Source organism: Triticum dicoccoides, chromosome 2B (assembly GCF_002162155.2).
Source record: "Triticum dicoccoides isolate Atlit2015 ecotype Zavitan chromosome 2B, WEW_v2.0, whole genome shotgun sequence".
Classification (NCBI taxonomy): Eukaryota; Viridiplantae; Streptophyta; class Magnoliopsida; order Poales; family Poaceae; genus Triticum; species Triticum dicoccoides.
Window position 1 is genome coordinate 351,590,244 of NC_041383.1, and position 22,431 is coordinate 351,612,674.

The window sequence follows — 22,431 nt, forward strand, 5'->3', positions numbered from 1 at the left end:
CCTAGCCATGGTCTTCTTGACCCTTTCCTTCCTCTTATTCCCTTCTGCAGCAGCCTCTTTGGGTTCAGATCCAAAGGTACTTGAGTAGAGGCTCTGGCCTTAGACATGGGGATTCTTTTGGCAGGTGCTTTGGTCTTCATACCAGGCTTAGTGGCAGCAGTTGTGCCATACTCCTTTTTGAGCACCTTCTTCTTGGAAGTGGCCTCATCCTCAATAGCCACATAGTCTTCATCCTCAGAATCTGAGGTTCTCTTCTTTCTTTCTCGGGTGGCTGCCTTGGGCAAGTTGTTGGGTGTGCTCCTGCTATCCTCATCATAGCTGCTAGAGGGACTAGTGCCCTCACTCACCTGAACCCGCTCCTCTGACTTGTTCTAACTGTCACTTTGATCAGACATATTGCAAACACTGACAGCAGACCCTATGAATAGATATAGATGAGGTAGAATAGATGAGCATCACAAAATACAAAGGTTTTTGCAAAAGAAAATGAGTCAAAAACTTAGTTTTAGTTTTCCACAGAAATCATTTCGGATCTACCGATTTGTAAACTCGGTGATACCGAAGCAGCTTTTGGAACCTAAACTAGTGAACTCGGTCAGATCGAGTCAAAATTTGGTGGCACCGAGACTGCTAGGGTTTCACAAAGTCCTGAACTCGGTCACACCGATTTGCAATTCTCGGTCAGACCGAGAATTACATGTGCAATGGCCTTAGCCGAATCGGTGGTACCGAGTTCTACAACTCGGTTGGTCCGAGATGGTTTCGGCGGAAACCTAACCCTAAATTTCCAATTCATCTCTAATCTATGGAGTGTTTTTGGGTGGATAAGATGATCTCAATTGTGGCAAGATTAATGGCGACACAATGTGCTAAAGATTTGGAGTTAGGAATAGCACAAAGACCAAGTCCATACCCTAGTTTGGTGATGGACTTGCTACGGCGGCAACGGCGGAATCGATTCCCGTTAACGGTGATGGAGACCAGCGGCGGGAGGCAGCTAGCAACGAGGAGGACGATCCGAAGACCCAGGGAGGCAGAGCAGGCTGAGCACGGGCAAAAGAGTTTGGAGAAATTTCCAAAATTTGACCCATGGATATATATAGCCAGATCCTGTCGGTGTGACCGAGTGTAACAACTAGGTGGCACCTAGATGCACAACTGCAAGCAGTTACAACAACTCGGTGTGACCGAAAAGTTCAAATTGGTTGCACCGAGATTGAAAACCTAGATCGACTTAGTGATCTCGGTATGACCGAAATGGAGGAATCGGTCAGACCGAAACGCACAAAGAAGTTTTGGAGGTTTAAGTCTATGATGAATCGGGGACTCCGAGTGCTCCTCACACATAGTGGTTTGAATCTGACTTGATCAAATTTTGTGATGTAGCATGGATAGAGTTTGAGACAAGAAAAGTATAGATAGCTAGAGAAGATTCTTAGGCATTCTTGTCCATCCACTTGGCAAAAGAAAAGAAACCAATCAATCAAAATAACAAGTGGATGTCCTCGAATGAGTAAAATATGCAACCAACATGCTCACACAATAAAATGGCAAATGAAATATGTGGCAAACCATGCACAACCAATTCTAGCATTTGTCAAGCAATTGGCGATGACTAGGTCATCTATATATGAGTATATTGACTTAGGAGTCAAATGAGAACATATGATAATAGGTCATACTCATCGTTTAAGCTCAAGTGGGGTTACCACTTTTACATAATGCATTATTGTGTTCACACCATTAGAGTTGCTTTGACTCAATTCTTAGATTAAATATCCCCCTAGATGTGAGATCCCCCCTTAAGAGGGATGAACTAACTTTGGGTTTTGTCGATGATGACTTCATGTAGGTGTTGAAGATGTGGATGCTCAATATTGATGTAGATCATTTGGAGCAATCCTTTGGAGTGAGTTGCACTTTCAATACCTACACGGGTTAGTCCCTCAAGGAACAAACAAGGATATCCATAGACATAGAGTGATGCACACACAAGATGATGTCTATGAAAGCATTAGGTTACCTTGTCCCTTGTCTTACCAACAAGACGGTTTGTGACTCCTTGAACTAGTGTAAGATGTGGAAGTTGATTGGACTTGTTATTGCCAAAATGATATGAGTGAAATATGTTGGCGGAGTCACCCTCAAGAACTCTCTAGTTCTTCTTCTTCGGGATCCACATCATCTTGATGGGTATCCTTGGAGTTGTACTCGTACTCGATGAAGTAGAACTTGATGTAGTCTTGGGAACCCACTTGACCAAAGCCATAGGAGCTACTTCAAATGCATCAATCTCCTCTTGAAGCTTGTCCTTCCCTTTTTGCTTGTGGTCTTGTGGTGGAAGATCATCTTGAGCTTGTGTCCCTTTGAAGGAAGTAGAATCATATTTCTCTTGTTGAGGAATAAACTTCATCTTGGGGTATTGATCTTCTTCCCACTCAACTCCATTAGCATTGAACTTTCGTTCAAAACCAATACCTTGGTTCTTCCGGTGCCTTCCTAGCTTGCGTACAATTTCCTCGAATTGCTTACTCCCGGCAAGGCTCTTGTAAACACCTTTCTCTATAATTCCCTTCAATAAGCTATTTTCTCGCTCAAGTGTAACTTGTCTAAGAGAATCATTAGTGGAATCAAGAGAACTACTAGAAGCAACAACATTGGATTTAGCATGATTATTGTTACTACTAGAGGAAGAATCCTTCTTGTTCTTGTTACTAGACTTGACTTGAGGCATGTAAGTAGATAAGAGTAAATGCTTGGCAATGTAAGAAGAACTTTTCTTACGAAGATCATCATTGACTGCCTTTAAGAACTCATGCTCTTGCTCAAGGTTGAGCTTTTCTAAGCGTAACATCTCATGTGTCCTTAAAAGTTCTCGATGATCTTCTAAGATAGTTTCATCAGCTAACTTAAGAGTGTTTAGTTCTTTAGTTAGAAGCTCAATCTTCTCCTTATCATTGACATTCGTTTTATCTTGATTAGCATGATTAATTGACGTTTCATCATAGTATTCATCACTAGAGTTGTCAACAAGTAAATCATCATCACCTAACAAGTCATCTTCATCACTATTGAATTGAACATACTCAGGGTGTGATACCTTTGGGCCTTTAGCCATGAAGCATCTTCCAAGTCCTTCATTTGGTGAATCAAATATGTCGTAGGAGTTGGTTGACACAAGTGCTACACCGGCAACACCTTCATCTTGAGTATATTCGGAGTCGGAGTGATAGCTTCTCTCGGAGTGATTGTCAGAGTTGGAGCCGGATACCCATTCACCAACATGAGCTTGATGTCTTTGTTTTGTGGAGCTCCTTGATGACTTGTCCTTCCTTTCTGAATCCTTGCTTCTCTGGGATGTTCTTCGTTCATAACGATCATCTCTACTACTCCTCTCTCTTGGTGGTGATTCTTCTCTTCTACTTCTCCTCTTAGGTGATTCTTCTCTTCTTTTGTAGGGTGCCGTACACTCATTGGAATGGTGTCCGGGTCTTCCACAATTGTAGCAATTACGCTCTCGACTAGAAGATCTTTTGTCATTGTAGGACCTTGACTTGGAGCTTCTTTCTTTGCTTCTATTCTTGTAGAAATTTGTTGAAGTTCTCACCATTAGGCTCAATTCTTCATTAAAGGTTTGTTTCTCACTTGACGATGTGGGGGCTTCACATGAGGCTTTGTAAGCACCACTTGACTTGTTGTGAAGTTCCTCCTTATCCTTGAGTGACATCTCATGAGCAACAATTCTTCCAATGACTTCTGTTGGCTTGAGATCTTTGTAATTTGGCATCATTTGGATCAATGTGCACACGGTATCATATTTTCCATCCAAAGCTCTTAGGATCTTCTTGATGATGAATTTGTTAGTCATCTCTTCACTTCCCCAGCCGGCAATCTCAGTTGTGATAAGAGCAAGCCTAGAGTACATTTCAGCAACACCTTCACCATCCTTCATTTTGAACTTGTCAAGCTGACTTTGAAGCACATCCAACTTGGATTTCTTGACGGAGTCGGTACCTTCGTGCATATCAATCAAAGTATCCCAAATTTCCTTTGCATTCTCAAGACGGCTGATTTAATTGAATTATTCGGGGCACAATCCATTGAAGAGGATATCACAAGCTTGATCATTGTATTGCAGCATCTTCAACTCTTTCGCGCTAGCTTCACGGTTCGGTTCTCTCCCATCAAAGAATTCACCTTGCAAATCAATACACACAATAGCCCAAACGGCAGAGTTATGTCCAAGAATATGCATTTTCATCTTATGCTTCCAACTAGCAAAATTAGTACCATCAAAGTAAGGACATCTACGGTGATAATTTCCCTCGCTAGACGCCATACTCTCCTAGGTTGTGAAACCAAGGCTATGACCAACGAAAGCTATGGAAATCAAAGCAAATGGATACCAAAGCTCTGATACCACTTGTAGGATTGAAAGTATGTCTAGAGGGGGGTGATTAGACTACTTGACCAAATAAAAACTTATCCTTTTCCTAATTTTAGTCTTTGGCAGATTTTAGCTAACTTAGCACAAGTCAAGCAATCTTAATACAATTCAAGCAAGCATGCAAAGAGTATATGAGCAGCGGAAAGTAAAGCATGCAATTTGCAAGAATGTAAAGGGAAGGGTTTGGAGAATTCAAACGCAATTGGAGACACAGATGTTTCTGTCGTTGTTCAGATAGGTGGTGCTATCGTACATCCACGTTGATGGAGACTTCAACCCACGAAAGGTAACGGTTGCACGAGTCCATGGAGGGCTCGACCCACGAAGGGTCCACGAAGAAGCAACCTTGTCTATCCTACCATGGTCGTCACCCACGAAGGACTTGCCTCACTAGCGGTAGATCTTCACGAGGTAGGCGATCTCCTTGCCCTTACAAACTCCTTGGTTCAACTCCACAATCTTGTCGGAGGCTCCCAAGTGACACCTAGCCAATCTAGGAGACACCACTCTCCAAGAAGTAACAAATGGTGTGTTGATGATGAACTCCTTGCTCTTGTGCTTCAAATAATAGTCTCCCCAACACTCAACTCTCTCTCACAGGTTTGGATTTGGTGGAAAGAAGATTTGAGTTGAAAGAAACTTGAGGAAGTCTAGAGATCAAGATTCATATGGTAGGAATGGAATATCTTGGTCTCAACACAAGTGTAGGTAGTTCTCTCTCAGAAAATATATGCTGGAAGTGTAGGCACGTTCTGATGGCTCTCTCCACGAATGAAGAGGAGGTGGAGGGGTATATATAGCCTCCACACAAAATCTAACCGTTACACACAACTTGCCAAACTCGGTGGGACCGAATTGATGAACTCGATCAGACCGATTTAGTAAATCTAGTAACCATTAGGATTTTTGAATGGACCGACATGCAACTCGGTAGGACCGATATGGTTATGGTTAGGGCATAACGTAATCACGTTGAGACCGATTACACAAACTCAGTGGGACCGATTTTGGTAATAAGCTAACCAGAGAGCTGGTCAGGTAAGCTCGGTGGGACCGGTTCGCTCATTTTTGTGAGACCGAAATGTTACGAAAAGGAAATAGAGAGTTTACATGGAAATCTCGGTGGGACCGATCGCTCATCTCGGTGGTACCAAAACGTTACGAAGGGAAACAGAGAGATTACAATCCCATCTCGGTGATACCGAGATCTTTATCGGTGAGACCGATTTGCCTAGGGTTTGTGGCTGTGGCTATGACATCTGAACTCGGTGGCGCCGGATAGAAAGAATCGGCGCGGCCGAGTTTGACTTTTGGTTTGGGTTATATGTGGATGTGAGAAAGTAGTTGAGGGCTTTGGAGCATATTACTAAGCACTTTGAGCAAGTAAGCCATTAAGCAACACCTCATCCCTCCTTGATAGTATTGGCTTTTCCTATAGACTCAATGTGATCTTGGATCACTAAAATATAAAATGTAGAGTCTTGAGCTTTGAGCTTGCGCCAATCCTTTTGTCCTTAGTATTTTGAGGGGTCCACTTTTCTCATCCATGCCATGCCAATCATTGATCTTTCCTGAAATATTTAACTTGTAGTAGCATTAGCTCAATGAGCTATATGTTGTTAGGAATTGCCAAAACCACCTAGGGATAGTTGCACTTTCAACTATCCTAAAACCTCATGGGTTGTTGCGAAAGAACCTCCCGTAGATCCATCCACTTTATCTAGCTTTACTTGTGAATCTTCATGTTCCTCTGATGAGTTGTTTGAATCCAACTATAAACTGTTCAAAAATAAGAATGGTGAAGTATTTGCTTGATATGTTGGAACTAACTGCAGGAACGGTCCCCCTATGAATAAAATCTACGTTCCCAAAAAGTGCCTTGAAAGTCTTCAGGTGAATGTCCTCATGACACCACCTGTGAAGAATAGGAACCCCAGATCAAATTCTTCATATGGATCAAACTCTTCATATGGATCCAAGTCCTGATATGGACCAAATTCTTCATTTGGGTCAAATTCCTCACGTGGATCCAAATCCTCATATGAACATCATCGTGCTAACACTTTGGTTTCACAGGAAAACTCTAAAGGTTATGAACATGTGCATTATTCTTCAAATCATTATGTTTGTAAGTCCTCAAAGAATTTCTCTGCTTATTCATATGTTTACTCTAACCCCTATTCTGTGAAACAAAGTGCACTGGCTTCAATGCCAGCTTTCTCTTACGGTTCTCACAGAATGATGAACTCTTTGCCACCCCTTCAGATGTGTGTGGTGAAGAAAAAGAACTAATCTCTTGTGCAGGGTTAGGTCTCTAGATGAACTTAATCATTTGAAGAATTTGCTGGAGACCTGAATATGCTTGAAATGACGCAAGCTAATCATCAAGAAAAGTATTACTTATTTCTCATGTCCTCATACTGCTATATCTGTTATACTGCTTGATGAAATTCAATATGATTAAATTGATGTCATATTATTCATTGATGAAGTATATGGGTTCGTAAGTTGCACTAATTCATCTGCGGGATGAACAACCCAAAGCTACTGAGTGGGTCCTCAGCAATGGATGTACAAATCACATGAGCGGTGCCAGGAGCTTATTGATGGATGTTGCTTTATCTCCATCCCATCTGAAGCATATCACCAGCGCTGACAAAGGAAAAAGCAAGGAATTGGGTCTAGGTAGTGTTGCAATCTCAAAGGATAGATACATGGACAAAGTCATGCTTATCGAGTCCTTGGGATTCAACCTCATGTCTGTCTCAATGCTTTGTGATCTTGATATGGTTGTCATCTTTAGCAAATATCGTTGTATTGTGCTAATGGAATCTAACAATTCCAAAGTCTTCGAAGGCTTTAGGAGAGGAGACTTGTATATTGTTGATTTCTCTGTCAGACCACAACCTGCCACATGTCTACTTGCAAAAGCTTCAGAAGGCTGGTTATGGCATCGACGACTTGGTCATGCTAGCATGAGGAACCTGCATACACTCGCGAAGAAGAAGCATGTCATTGGCATCGAGGGTGTCAAATTCCTCAATGATCATCTTTGTGGGCCTTGTGAGGCTAGAAAGGTGGCCAGAGCCAAGCACCCCTTGAAGACTATCGTGACCACCTCTCTTCCCTTTGAATTACTTCACATGGATCTCTTTGGCCCTACTCATTATGACATGTTCACTAATGCAACATATCAATATGGATTTGTTATTGTTGATAATTATTCTCGTTACACATGGGTGCATATCTGATGACCCACAAGTATATGGGGTCAATTGTAGCCCTTCTCGATAAGTAAGAGTGTCGAACCCAATGAGGAGCAGAAGGAAATGACAAGTGGTTTTCAGCAAGGTAATATCTGCAAGTGCTAAAATTGTAAGTAGCGGAGTAGTTTGGCAGCAAGATAATTTATAACGAGCAAGTAACAATAGTAGTAACAAAAGTGCAGCAATGTAGCCCAATCCTTTTGAGGCAAATGATAGGCCAAAACGGTTTCTTATAATAAGCAAAGTGTTCTTGAGGGTACACGGGAATTTCATCTAGTCACTTTCATCATGTTGGCTTAATTCGTGTTCGGTACTTTAATAATTTGATATGTGGGTGGATCGGTGCTTAGGTGTTGTTCTTATTTGAACAAACCTCCTTCTTATGATTAACCCTCTCGCAAGCATCCGCAACTATGAGTAAAGTATTAAGAATAAATTCTAACCATAGCATTAAACTATTTGATCCAATCGGTCCCTTACGGAATAGCGCATAAATTGGGGTTTAAGCTTCTGTCACTCTCGCAACCCACCATCTAATAACTACTCCACAGTCCATTCCCTTAGGCCCAAATATGGTGAAGTTTCATGTAGGCGACGTTCACATGACACCACTAAGAGAATGGCAACATACATACCATCAAAATATCGAACACATATCAAATTCACATGATTACTTGCAACATGATTTCTCCCGTGACCTCAAGAACGAAAGAAACTACCCACAAATGATAAACATGCTCAAGATCAGAGGGGTTTTAAATAGCATAATGGATCTGAACATATAATCTTCCACCAAATAAACCATATATAAATCGACTACAAGATGTAATCAACACTGCTAGTCACCCACGAGCGCCAATCTATAGTTTTTATACAAAGATTGAACACAAGAGATGAACTAGGGTTTGAGAGGAGTTGGTGCTGTGAAGATCTTGATGAAGATAGCCCTCCCTAAGATGGGAGAGTTATTGGCGATGATGATGATGGTTTCCCCCTCCGGGAGGGAAGTTCCCCCGGCGGAATCGCTCCACCAGAGGGCAAAAGTGATCCTGCCGAAGTCCGCCTCGAGGCGGCAGTGCTTTGTCCCGAATGTCTTCCCCTTATTTTTTTTCTAGGTCAAAATGACTTATATACCATAAGATGGGCACCGGAGGTGGGCCGAGGAGGGAAGCACCCACCAGGGCGCCCCTAGGCCTCCCCGCGCGCCCACGTTGGTTGTGCCCACCTGGTGGCCCTCCTCTGGTACTTATTTGCTCCAATATTCCTTAAACATTCCATAAAAAATCCTTGAGGAGTTTCAGTTCATTTGGAATTGTGCACAATAGGTACCTTGGCGTAGCTTTTTCAAGTCCAGATTTCCAGGTGCCAGAATTCTCCCCCTTGGTGCATACCTTGCCTATTATGAGAGAAAAGGCATTAGAATTACTCCAAAAAGCATTATTATACAATAAAACAACATAAATAACAGTAGGAAAACATGATGCAAAATGGATGTATCAACTCCCCCAAGCTTAGACCTCGCTTGTCCTCAAGCAAAAACCAAAATCGAAAAACATGTCCACATGCTCAGAGAGAGAGGTGTCGATAAAAACAAAAATACGGAAATGGCTGCATCATGTGACATATTATTACAACATCAAACTTCAGTAAACTTTTAATATATAACTTTTATCATAGACTTCTCATCAACAAGTGACAATTCATCACAACAATGAATTATAAAGCATAAACTATATTGGAAACCGACAAACTATGTTCCCGGTCAACTTTGCAACTACAATTCATCATCTATTCAGGAAGGGTCACATATCGGAGCCTTTAGGCAAGTCCACATACTCAACATCATTTAGTCTTCTATGTTGCTAACACTCACCGCGTACACATGAGCAAAATGTTTCAACCGGACACAAAGAAAGATAGGGGCTTATAGTTTCTCCTCCCAACACACGCACCTCAAGGGTGATATTAACAATAATAACCTATGACACCCATATTCAACTGGACATATGTGCCTAGATCTTTCCTCACCACATGATGCTTGCCAAAGGAGAAAAATAAAAGGAATAGAGAGAAAAACGTTGACTCTTGCATGAAAGTAAATACATGGAAGTAAAAGATAGGCCCTTCGCAGAGGGAACCAGAGGTTGCCATGCGCTTTTTGTTTGTATTCTCAACCCCTTAATGCAAGAGAACGTCACATTATATTGCCCCTTGTGATGTCAACCATTATTATGCAGTCTATCGTTTTTATTCTTCACCATCACAAGTTCGTACAATGCTCATTTTTCCCTTACACTAAATGATCTCACATTTTTATAAGCAATTTTTATTGCCCTTTTTCCACCTATGACAACTAACTTGAAGGATCTTACTCAGTCCATAGGTAGGTATGGTGGACTCTCAAATAATATAGAGTTTAAAGGTTTTGGATGCACAAGTAGTATCTCTACTTACTGCAGAATTTTTGGCTAGCAAAGATAGGGGCAAGCAGCACTTGTTGAAGGATCTATGACAATATGACTTCTATGTGAATATGAACAAACATAAATCATAAGTAGTCTTCCTTGTCCAATGTCAACAATTTTGGCATATAATATTTTGATGGGTGCTCACAATCACAAAAGAATTCCATGATAATATATTTATATGTGAATCTTCTCTTCCCTTATTAATTCTTTCATGTGTTGCATCATTGACCAGTGCTATGTTTATCAGTCTACAATAAAATTTTATACTTATACTTTCCCTTGTGTAATGTCATCACTTACCATCAGATTAGCATATGATCTTTCCTTTTATTTCCTTTCTTTTTATTGCAGCAAGAAAGTAAAGAAGGTAAAACTCAAACTAAACATTATTATATCTCGCACACGATTACAAGGATTGATCACTAAGAAAACTCACAAAAAAAGGATCAAACTAAAATTTTATTCATCTAATAGTAAAAGATAACCATTGATCGAACTAAGAAAGTAAAGGAAAAAGATAGTGGAGGTTGATACGATACTGTAACATCCCAAATTTTCAATTTGGAATGTTATACATTAGGTCATCATTGCATATCATATTCTATTGCATTTTTGGTTGATCCTAGAAATTCTACACAACTCAAGGACCCACGGAGAGAGTTGGGGATTTTGTTATTTTCATATTTGAGTTTCCTCAAATTTTGAAAAGAGGATCATTTGGTATTAATTATTTTTCTCTTCGAATATTTCTTATATGAAAATAAAAGAGAGGGGATAAAATGACTTCCCCTAAATAAAGAAATATTGGAAGAAAAATATTAAAATCAAATAAGAATTTTATTCGGAGTTTTATTACTATTTTATTTGAATTAGGAAAAAATGCATTTTTCCAAAATTGCATTAGAGGCCCAACTAAATGTTAACTTTGTCCACTATATTTTTAGAGGACGGGGAAAATTTATTTCAGGATTTTTGGAGGTTGTTTAGTATTTCTTTTCTTTGTTTTTCTGCGTGGCGGAATTTTAAAAAAAATGAACCGACCTAACCAGGCCGTGTCCGCCTGGGACACTAGCCCGGCCGGCCCTTTAATGGCCGAAGGCCCGAGCCGCCAGCGCCCCGCCCCCAAACCCTAGCGCCGCCCGAACCGCCCCACTGTCGCCGGTTCCGCGTCGCTGTCGCCGTTCCGCGCCGCCGCCCCAGAGCCGCCGCCGCCCCGTTCCTCCGCCGCCGCCGCCAGCCCCTCCAGAGTCGTCGCCGACCCCGCCGGACCTTGCTGAGGTAGCCCGTCGATCACTGCCGGTTTTCGTAGAAAATCGTATGTTTTTTTTTGAAAACCCTAAGTTTTTTTAGTTAGATCCGTTTTATTTTTTTCTCGGTTTTGTTATTTAGCGGACGTTCGTTCGTACGTTCGTTTTAACAAATGGTGTTCACCCGTTTGCCGCAGACAGCGAACGTTCGTTCGTTAGCCTGTTCGTCAGTTTTTCTTTTTCCAGGGTTTTTCCGCGATTATTTTCGATCGTGATTTCTGCCCTGATCTTCGTTTTAGTTTATCGTTTTGCTCGTTTATCGGAATCAGGCGATTCAAGCGCCTAGATCTTCATTTCGAAGCCCTCTTTCTGTTTAATCAACTTGAACAAGATTTTGGTACTCTAAAAATTGACTTTAGTCCAGATTAGTAAATGAATCTTGTTTCTTTCGCAGTTCGAGTTTCGTTGTTTCGTTTGGTTTGATTCTTTTTGCAAACCGGAGTTCTTAAGTTGAGCTTTCTAGTTAGATCTCTTATTTGAGTTTTACTCGTGCTTCTAGTTGAGTGCTTATTGTATGCTTTGTTTGTTTGCGATAGAGTACCCGGAGTGCGAAGCGTGCTACTACGAGTCTCTAGGTTTACCGGATCATCAGCAAGACAAGTAACACTTTGATAATACCTCTTTACTACCCAGTTTTATTGCATTAGATCAATCCTCAAACATTGCATGGTTAGGATCTATTTAACATGTGGGTTTTGGGAAGTACAAGATGAGGTAGAACCTATTGCCCTCTTTATTATCAAACCTTTGGGAGTTACTTCTACGTTGCTTATGTTACTATGCTATGCTCGTAGACGTGGTTTGGTTTGAGTGATTCATGACAGATGTGAGTATTGTTAATTAATGGTTAACATAAGGTGGCTACTTTAATACACATCTGGGTGGATTGCTTGAGGCACCCTGGAGTACCCAGCGGTTGTCAGGGCACCTGGAGAATCCAGTGTTGTCCTAGGATATCCCGGAGTACCCGTGTGATCATCCTATGGTCTGCCACCCATGCTCAAAGGGATCATAAGATTATTCATGCTAGAAACTTCCGTGTGCATCCACAAGCTATTATGGCCTCTAGCATAGTTGAGTATGTTGCATGACCTCTTTCAGTGGTGGGCTAGCAGATGTAGGGGAAAGTAGGTGTAACTGTCCACCCAGAGTAAAGAGTTATTGTTTCAGAAAGACTGTGTCTCGATTCTTCGACCATGGATGTATTCGAGTCTTGTGGGGAAAAGTGTGCAAACCTCTGCAGAGTGTACAAACTAATCATGGTTAGCCGTGTCCCTGGTTATGGACGTTTTGAGTATCTAGTTCCTGGATTATCATGTTGATCTCATCACTCTAATATAATTTGATTGGGTTTTAATGATGATGCTTAATTGGGATTGAGTTGGAGGAACCTTCTCAATGTTTAACAACCACCATGATAGTTAAATAAAAATTTACTCCTTTGTTGTAGGAATAAATTGGCTTTATGCAAAATTGTAACCATAGAGCTTTCCACCAGCCATATATGGATGTAGTGATAGCAATTATGCCATTCATTACTCTATTTGTTACATTGCCAGCAAATTCCATGTGCTGACCCGTTTTGGGCTGCAACGTTCATGTTGCAGACTTTTTCAGACGACGAGTAAGGTGCCATAGGTCGTTGTCTTTCACTCAGCTATGCCGTTGGAGTTGATGGACTCACTTTATCTTCCAATCCTTCCGCTATTATCGATTTTAGATGGCCTTAAGCCATATTATTGTAATAAGTTCTCTTTTGAGACATTCGATGTAATAAGTGTGCGATTGCTACTCTGTTATGAATCCTCAAGTACTGTGTGTATCAGCATTACCGATCCAGGGATGACACTGATGCACAGAGATCAGACTATTTGAGGTCTGGTCGCTACAGATACCGGGGCACCTCCCCCAAACTAGGCGAAAGCCAAGGGGAGTGCCCATACCCAATACTCAATTTTCTTTTTATGGTGATGAAGAAGATGGTGGTGATGGGGTAGAAGGTTTCTAGTCCTCGGGTTTCCATGGCAGTGGCTCACCATCATAAGAGGAGGAGTGAGTCTCCCGAATCCTGCAACGGGCAGCCAAACTCATACCTTTAAACCTGGCATCATATTCAAAGACCTGGCTTTGTAGATCATGGATCTAGCTATGGAGGAAGTTGATTTGCTCATTGAGGGAGAAGATGATGTCCTTTATGGGCTTGCCATCCACCTTGAGATCACGGGTATAGTCCGCGATCATGAGGTGATTGGCATTGAGTCCATGCTCCACCATCCCCTTGCACTTGAAGATGTCCTGCTCCATGGCTCCAAGCCTGGCCTCCGCGGATCCAGTCCCCTTGGGTCCTTGCACATCGCAGATGTGCAGCACCGCATCGCGCATCTGGATAGCTTGAGAGTGCTGCACCACCTCCTGCAGATATGGGTTGATGACGGTTTCGAAGAACTTGTCCTTGGAGGACCTTGAAAAGGCCATGGTTGATTGGATCTGATAGAAAACAGCAAGAAAATAAAATAGGATATTTCTCCGCGATACGGAGGTTAACAGGTTTGGGAGGTATATATAGATTTTTTTTATCTTGGGGAACAAACAAAACGGATGAAAAATGGAGATTGGAAAGTACCCGAGGTGGGCACAACCCAATGGGCACGCCAGTCAAGCATGGCATGCCCTGGTGTATCGTGCCCACCAGGGTCACTTTCGTGGAAGTTTCTTATTTTCCTAATTTTCTAAATATTCCAAAACTAACAAAAAATATTTTTGCAGATTTTTTGGAGTTCGTTTACTGATGGAGGAACCTTCTCAATGTTTTAACAACCACCATGATAGTTAAATAAAAATGTATTCCTTTGTTGTAGGGACAAATTGGCTTTATGAAAAATTGTAACCATAGAGCTTTTCACCAGCCATATATGGATGTAGTGATAGCAATTATTTCGTTCATTACTCTATGTGTTACATTGCCAGTAAATTCCATGTGCTGACCTGTTTCGGGCTGCAACGTTCATGTTGCAGACTTTTCAGATGACGAGTAAGGTGCCATAGGTCGTTTCTTTCACTCAAGCTATGTCGTTGGAGTTGACAGACTCACTTTATCTTCCAAGCCTTCCGCTGTTATCGATTTTAGATTGCCTTAAGCCATATTATTGTAAGTTCTCTTTTGAGACATTCGGTGTAATAAGTGTGTGATTGGTACTCTGTTATAAATCCTCAAGTACTGTGCGTGTCATCATTATCGATCCAGGGATGACACTGATAAACAGAGATCAGACTGTTTGAGGTCTGGTTGCTACAAGATGGTATCAGAGCACATGCTAACTGTAGGACACGACCACTAAGATTAAACCCTAGATCACTACTCTCTTCTCATTTCTGACTCCTCTCCTTTTCTACTCTATAGGATGGAGGATGCAAGGAACAAGTTCACACAACCGTATGAAGATACACCTTTTGTACGACACTTGAAGGAAGTTACTAGATACCTAAACATCGGAATAGCAAGTTTCACCGGGACCTACATCGGCACTTTACCCGAAGAGGAGAGTTGGATGATTCGAGTTCAAGTACCAGGAAGGATGTTCATGCCAGTCACTGAGCCGATAGAGTTTTCCTTTGATGCACCAACCTGGAGTCTAGGAAAGAGCATGGAAGCCCACATCACCATGGGACGCATTGGAGAAGTTTACCACAAGGATCTCAAGGATACTATCTATCAGATTTGTGGGCGCTGAGATGAGCAATGGGAGATGATCAGCATCAGGAAGGATAGATCCATAGCAGCTTTCAACCAAGAGTTAAATCAGCACATTTGTCGCTAGGAGAACCAGATGTGCGCAGGCATGATAGATCTGAAGAAGGCAATGACCAGGATCACAGAGCTGGAGGAAGAACTCAAGTCTACACGTGATGGATATGAGGAGGAAATGATGATACTCGTGGAGAAGAATGACGATTTGACGAGGAAGCTAGGAGTATTCATGGGAGACCCCGCGCCAGGAGGAGAAGATGATGATTCCACCTGTCTGGAGAACTACATCATCATCGACGCCACCGACTCAGACCCTGATGATAGCGATGATGACTATGTTGATGAAGATGGAGTAGATATCATGGAGTCTTCCACCAATCAAGTTTTCTAGTCGACCAACATATCAGTAGTAGTATTCTCCCATGTATATAGTATGGTCTGAGCACTTTTGAAACGATAGTTAGACCGATGTATGCCCTTGTTTGTTTTGATTGAAGTGATATGTTTGTGTTTGTCTCATGTGCATATGGGTAGTGTTTTCCCTCTAGATCTCATTCTATTCTGTTTTCACATCTTTTCTCAACCCATCAGATGCCTCTGAGACACGACAATGGATTTGCTTTCCCACTGGAGCTCACTCAGTTGATCCAGCAGCAGAATGCCCTGATGCAGATATTAGTCCAGAATCAGAACCAGGGGAACAACAACAACAACAACAACAACCCACCACCACCACCACCTATTGATCACTTAGCCCATTTTCTAAGGCTGAATCCGCCAATGTTCTCCAGTAGCACAGAGCCGATAGTTGCAGATGATTGGCTCCGCAAGATTGGAAGGGAGTTGACCACTGCAGGATGCACAGATGCGGAGAGAGTGCAATTTGCCGCATATCAGCTTGATGGACCCGCAACATCATGGTGGGAGAATTTCACAGCCACTTACCCCATCGACACTGTCACATGGGACCAGTTTCAGCAGGCTTTTCGCATTGCCCATGTTTCAGCAGGAGCTATGGCCATGAAGAAGCGTGAGTTTTGCAACTTGCGCCAAGGAGGACGCACAATGGGCCAGTATGTGGATGATTTTAGTAAGTTAGCACGTTATGCCCCGGATGATGTTGCTACGTATGTAGCTAAGCAGGAGAAGTTTCTGGAAGGACTAAATGATGAGCTGAGCATGCAGTTGATGGTGGCAACCTTCAACAACTACCAGGAGTTGGTAGATAGAGCTCTCATGATTGAAGGGAAGCAGTAGCAGATTGACAACCGCAAGAGGAAGTATGGACAAGGGAAGTATAATTCAGGAGCTCAGTAGAGACCCCGTTTTACCCCGTACTCGGGAGGACACCTTCACCATAATCATGGAGGTCACAATTCCAATGGAGGGAGTTCTCACAACTAATGTGGCCCCAAGAATGGGAATGGGAATGGAGGAAGCAACGATCGGAACCATTCCAACCCAGCAACGCCTGCCAAGAAGGATCTAAGTCACATTACTTGTTTCAAGTGCGGGAAGAATGGATATTACGCCACAGAGTGTTTTGAAGCTAAGAATGGAACTTGCAATGGAAGCTCTGGGAAGAAGCCCAACCCTTTCAACAGGGGACAAGTGAACCACGTTAACGTGGAGGAGGTTGAAGCGTAACCAGATGCAGTAATAGGAAAGTTTTTGGTTAAGTCATGTACTGCAATCGTTCTTTTTGATACTGGTGCATCGCATTCATGCATATCAAGGGGATTTGTGGATAAGTATAAGTTGCCCACCAAAGTTCGTAGAACACCGATATTAGTGAGTTCACTAGGAATAGAACATATGGCAAGCCAAGGATGTTTTTAGATGCCATTGACCTTAGGTAGGCATGTTTTCCCCTCAGACCTGATAATTCTGGAGTCGCAAGGTTTGGATATGATTTTGGGTATGGATTGGCTATCAATGTATGAGGGGAACATCGATTGCTCCAATAAGTCGATTATGCTCACCACCCCAGAAGGAAGGAGGATTAAGTATGTATCCCGGCATGTGCCGAAGAGGACTCAAGTGAATTCCTTATCAGGATTTGTACAGGAGGAAGTACCAGTGGTGAAGGATTTCCCTAATGTGTTTATAGAAGAGTTGCCAGGCATGCCACTAGATAGAGACCTTGAGTTTTTGATTGAGCATTTGCCAGGCACAGGGCCAATATCTAAGAGACCATATCATATGCCTGCAAAGGATTTGGAGGAAATTAAGAAGAAGATTGAGGAGTTACTGGATAAAGGCTATACTCGCCCAAGTTTGTCACCTTGGGGATCACCAGTGCTTCTAGTGGAGAAGAAGGATGGATCATTGAGGATGGTTGTTGATTATCGTGGATTGAATGAAGTGACAATCAAGAACAAGTACCCACTGCCGATGATCAATGATTTATTTGACCAGTTGCAAGGAGCTAAAGTATTTTCTAAGATCGATCTGCGAAGGATACCACCAGCTGAAGATTCAAGAGCAGGATATACCCAAGACAACTTTTACCACAAGGTACGGGCTATATGAGTATACCGTTATGTCATTCACACTGACTAACTCACCTGCCTATTTCATGAACATGATGAACAAGGTGTTTATGGAGTTTTTGGATAAGTTCATCGTGGTGTTCATTGATGACATATTGGTCTACTCGAAGAATGAAGAGGAGCATAAGGAGCATTTGCGTTTGGTACTTGGGAAGCTCAAAGAACACCAGTTATATGCCAAGTTCAGCAAGTGTGAGTTTTTGGTTGAAGGAAGTTGGATTCCTCGGACATGTTATATCTTGAGAAGGAATAGCAGTAGACCCCACCAAGGTTGTCACTATGACAAATTGGGAAGCACCCACATTAGTTGGAGAGATTCGGAGTTTTCTTCGACTCGCAGGATACTACAGGAGGTTCATTGAGAATTTCTCGAAGATTTCAAAGCCCATGGTAGAGTTGTTGAAGAAGGACACCAAGTTCAAATGGACTGAGGAATGTGAGGCTAGTTTTCAAGATTTGAAGAAACGTTTGGTTACAGCCCCAGTGTTGATTCTTCTAGATCAACGCAAGGATTACCAGGTGTATTGCGATGCTTCTCATCAAGGACTTGGAGCGGTGCTTATGCAGGAAGGAAGAGTTGTTTCATATGCCTCACGATAGCTTAAACCCCATGTGCTAAATTATGCCACGTATGATTTGGAGTTAGCAGCCATAGTGCATGCGTTGAAGACGTGGAGACATTTTCTCATCAGAAACCACTGTGAGGTGTACACAGATCACAAGAGTTTGAACTATATCTTCACACAGAAGGAGTTGAATCTTAGGCAGAGGAGATGGTTGGAGCTCATCAAGGATTATGATATGAGGTTGCATTATCATCCCGGAAAGGCTAACATAGTAGCCGATGCATTGAGCCGCAAAAGTCATGTCAACACGCTCATGACAGGAGAATTGCCCAAGGAGTTAGCAGAGGATCTTCGCGAGCTATGTTTGGAAATAGTTCTGAGAGGTTATGTAGCAGCATTGGAAATTCAGTCTACTTTGATGGATAAAATCAGAGAAGCTTAGAAGACTGACAAGGAGATTGCTAAGATAAAGGAAACGATGATCAAAGGAAAGGCCAAAGGATTTCGTGAGGATGAGCATGATACCTTATGGTTTGAGGACTGCGTATACGTGCCTAATGATCCGGAGATCAGGAAGTTGATTCTGCAGGAAGCCCATGATTCACTGTGTTCGATTCACCCAGTAAACACCAAGATGTATCTGGATTTGAAGGACAGTTTCTGGTGGACCAGAATGAAGAAGGATATTATGGAGTTTGTAGCAGTTTGTGATGTATGTTAGAGAGTGAAGGCAGAGCATCAGAAGCCAGCAGGATTGCTATAGCCATTGTCGATACCCGAATGGAAGTGGGATAAGCTAGGCATGGAATTTATCACGGGATTGCCCAGGACTCATTCAGGCTATGACTCGATATGGGTTGTAGTCGATCGGTTGACGAAGGTAGCTCATTTCAGCCCAGTGAAGACCAGTTATACCAGTGCTAAGTTGGCAAAGATATACATGACCAGGATCCTATGTCTGCATGGAGTTCCGAGGACCATTGTATCAGATAGAGGAACCCAGTTTACCTCAAAGTTCTGGAATCAGTTGCATGAGACTTTGGATACCCGGCTAGAGTTCAGTACATCCTTTCATCCACAGACAGATGGACAGACCGAGAGAGTCAATCAGATTCTGCAGGACATGTTGAGAGCTTGTGCGCTAGATTATGGATCTAGTTGGGATTACAATTTGCCATATGCAGAGTTCTCTTACAACAACAATTATCAAGCCATTTTGAAGATGGCCCCTTTCAAGGCTTTGTACGAAAGGAGGTTTAGGACACTGTTGTTGTGGGATGAAGTTGGAGACCGCCAGTTATTTGGACCAGATTTGATAAAGGAGTCTGAAGAGAAGGTTAAGCTAATTCGTGATAGACTCAAGGTAGCCCAGCCTAGGCAGCAGAGCTATGCGGATTCTAAGCGCAAGGAGACAGTCTACGAAGTCGGAGACATAGTATATCTTCGTGTGTCCCCACTTCGAGGAGTTAAGCATTTCGGAGTTAAGGGAAAGTTAGCACCATGTTTTGTGGGACCCTACAAAGTTTTCGACCGTAAGGGAGAAGTTTCTTACAAGTTGGAGTTGCCCGAAGGATTGTCAGGAGTTCACGATGTGTTCCACGTTTCCGAGTTGAAGAAGTGCCACACATAGATGGCTGATATTCCTCTGAGAGATACAGTGCCACTGGAAGTGATTCACTTGGTTAACGATTTGACCTACGAGGAGAAACCAGTGAAGATTCTTGAGTTTGCCAGCTGAGTCACACGCATCAAGGTTATCAAGTTCTGCAAAGTTCAGTGGAGCCACCATACCGAGGATGAAGCCACCTGGGAGCGAGAGGAAGACCTACGGAAGGATCACCCGCACCTATATTCTAGCCAACCCGAATCTCGAGGGCGAGATTCATCTTAAGGGGGGTAGGTTTGTAACATCCCAAATTTTCAATTTGGAATGTTATTCATTAGGTCATCATTGCATATTCTATTGCATTTTTGGTTGATCCTAGAAATTCTACGTAACTCAAGGACCCACGGAGAGAGTTGGGGATTTCGTTATTTTCATATTTGAGTTTCCTCAAATTTTAAAAAGAGGATCATTTGGTTTTTATTATTTTTCTCTCGGAATATTTCTTATATGAAAATAAAAGAGAGGGGATAAAATGACTTCTCCAAAATAAAGAAATATTGGAGGAAACAAATTAAAATCAACTAAGAATTTTATTCGGAGTTTTATTGCTATTTTATTTGAACTAGTTGACCCGTTGCGCCAAATGGCGCAGAGACCTGCTGAAGACATGTTGTTGATGAAAATAGTTTCATGCTGCAAGAACCTTCAACTAAAGCCATGTTCGCGATGAAAATAGTTTCCTTTACTAAGGATAGGCCATGTATATACAATCAGTTTAGTTGTGGTCTGCTAAATCCATATGTGCCTTGGAAAAAAATGGTTTAATTTGCAGAGCCTCGCGTGTTTCAAGTATGAATAAGAACTACGAACTCTTTTTGTGCGATTCAAATACATTTCCAGAGTTTTTATTTATTAGTACATGTTGTCTAAAGTAACATTTTCCCAGAGAGAGAGAGAAGCATGCCCCTCTCTCATTATTATTATTATTATTAGAAGGTATTAAATTTGAAATAAAAAATTTCATTTACTTGAAGAAAAAGAACTTAGACATACTTTTAAGCAATGCTCATTTAACCTGTGAAGGACTACACAATGCTCATTTAACCTGTGAAGGACAAAAATATTCCACGGTCTCTGAATGATGAACTAAACTAAATAAGAAATATAGGCAGTAAATTCATTCAAAGTAGAAAAGGGATCTTACATCAAATAAGGCATTACAACAAACATGGTGTTATCTTAGTAAAAGAAATTACATCATTAGAAGAGAAAAGGGATGAAAACCAAACATGAGATTGAAATTGAGATTAATACATCTAGGAGGAGGTCGTAGACATCACTGTGATCATTTTGCGGCCTGGGGAGCAAGGATCCATGGTTTTTATATGCCTTGTCCGACTGTTGGAGTAGATGACATAGAAATGTCGTCTCTGCCATCTCGATGGCTTAGAACCAGGGAGCCGGATGTTCATCTTGGCCCTCCCTAGCTTCCATCAATGGATTTTTATAGTCAGGGTTAAAGAATGAGAGGCCCTATGCATGTTCAAATATGCGAGTAGCATATACAATACAAATCAAGAAAAAGAAAAGAGAAGACCACAAACATTACAAAAACACAATTTTAACAAATTATCTCTATTGTAAAATTGAGGGAGTAACTCATTATTCGAGAGAACTTGTCGTACATGAAGCATCAAGAACACACGTGCAAGTATCTAATTCTAACTGATTTAGCTTTCAGTTGGCATTTCCTCAAACAGTCAAGTGCACCTATTATTATTTGGCTGACAAAAATATGAACACCAAATATGCATCATCTTTAAGCAATTCAAGGATGTCTATGAATCGGACATGAAATATTTGGAGCATGGAATAAAAAACAGCACACTGTCTTCTGGCGTAGATGCACAATAGATGCACTCCTTCAAATAGAGATCAATTTTCAGCTGAAACAATAGATGCACTCTTTCAAATATGCATCATAGTAGGTCCTACAAAAATCACGAGAAATTAGAGGACGCAACTTCACTACTGGAATCAGCTACTTTGCCACCTGCCAGCTCTTTGCCGTCTGCTAGCAAACAACAAAGAAGCTCTTTGCCATCAGCTACCCAAACGCGGACGGCAAAGAACTGGCTGATGGCAAAGAAAGTCTTTGCCATCAGCCAGCTCTTTGCCGTCGGCTAGCGGACGGCAAAGATTCTTTTTCGTCGACTAGCTGACGGCAAAGAGGGAGGGGGCCCACTAAGGAGCTGCTTAAAAAATACTTAACGCCCCCCACCTCTTTGTCGTCCGCTAGTGGACGGCAAAGAGCAAAAAAGCGGACGACAAAGAGGGCGGACGACAAACATTTAACATATCTAACGGCGCGCCCCACCCAGCCCCTCTCTCTCTCTCTGTTTCTCTCCCTGCTCCCACACGCGCGCCGCCGCGCCCACCACTCGCCGCCGCCCGGTCGCCCCACCGGCCCC

General features: G+C 42.1%; 1 long non-coding RNA gene across 1 annotated transcript in view; it reads right to left on the bottom strand.

Annotated features, from left to right (window-relative positions):
* Nucleotides 1-21,131: 21,131 nt before the first annotated feature.
* Nucleotides 21,132-22,431, bottom strand: part of LOC119363681 — a 12,815-nt gene continuing 11,515 nt past the window's right edge. Inside the window, exon 9 of the long non-coding RNA XR_005174284.1 lies at nucleotides 21,132-21,443. This is a non-coding gene — a long non-coding RNA (uncharacterized LOC119363681). The remainder of the gene's footprint in view (nucleotides 21,444-22,431) is intronic.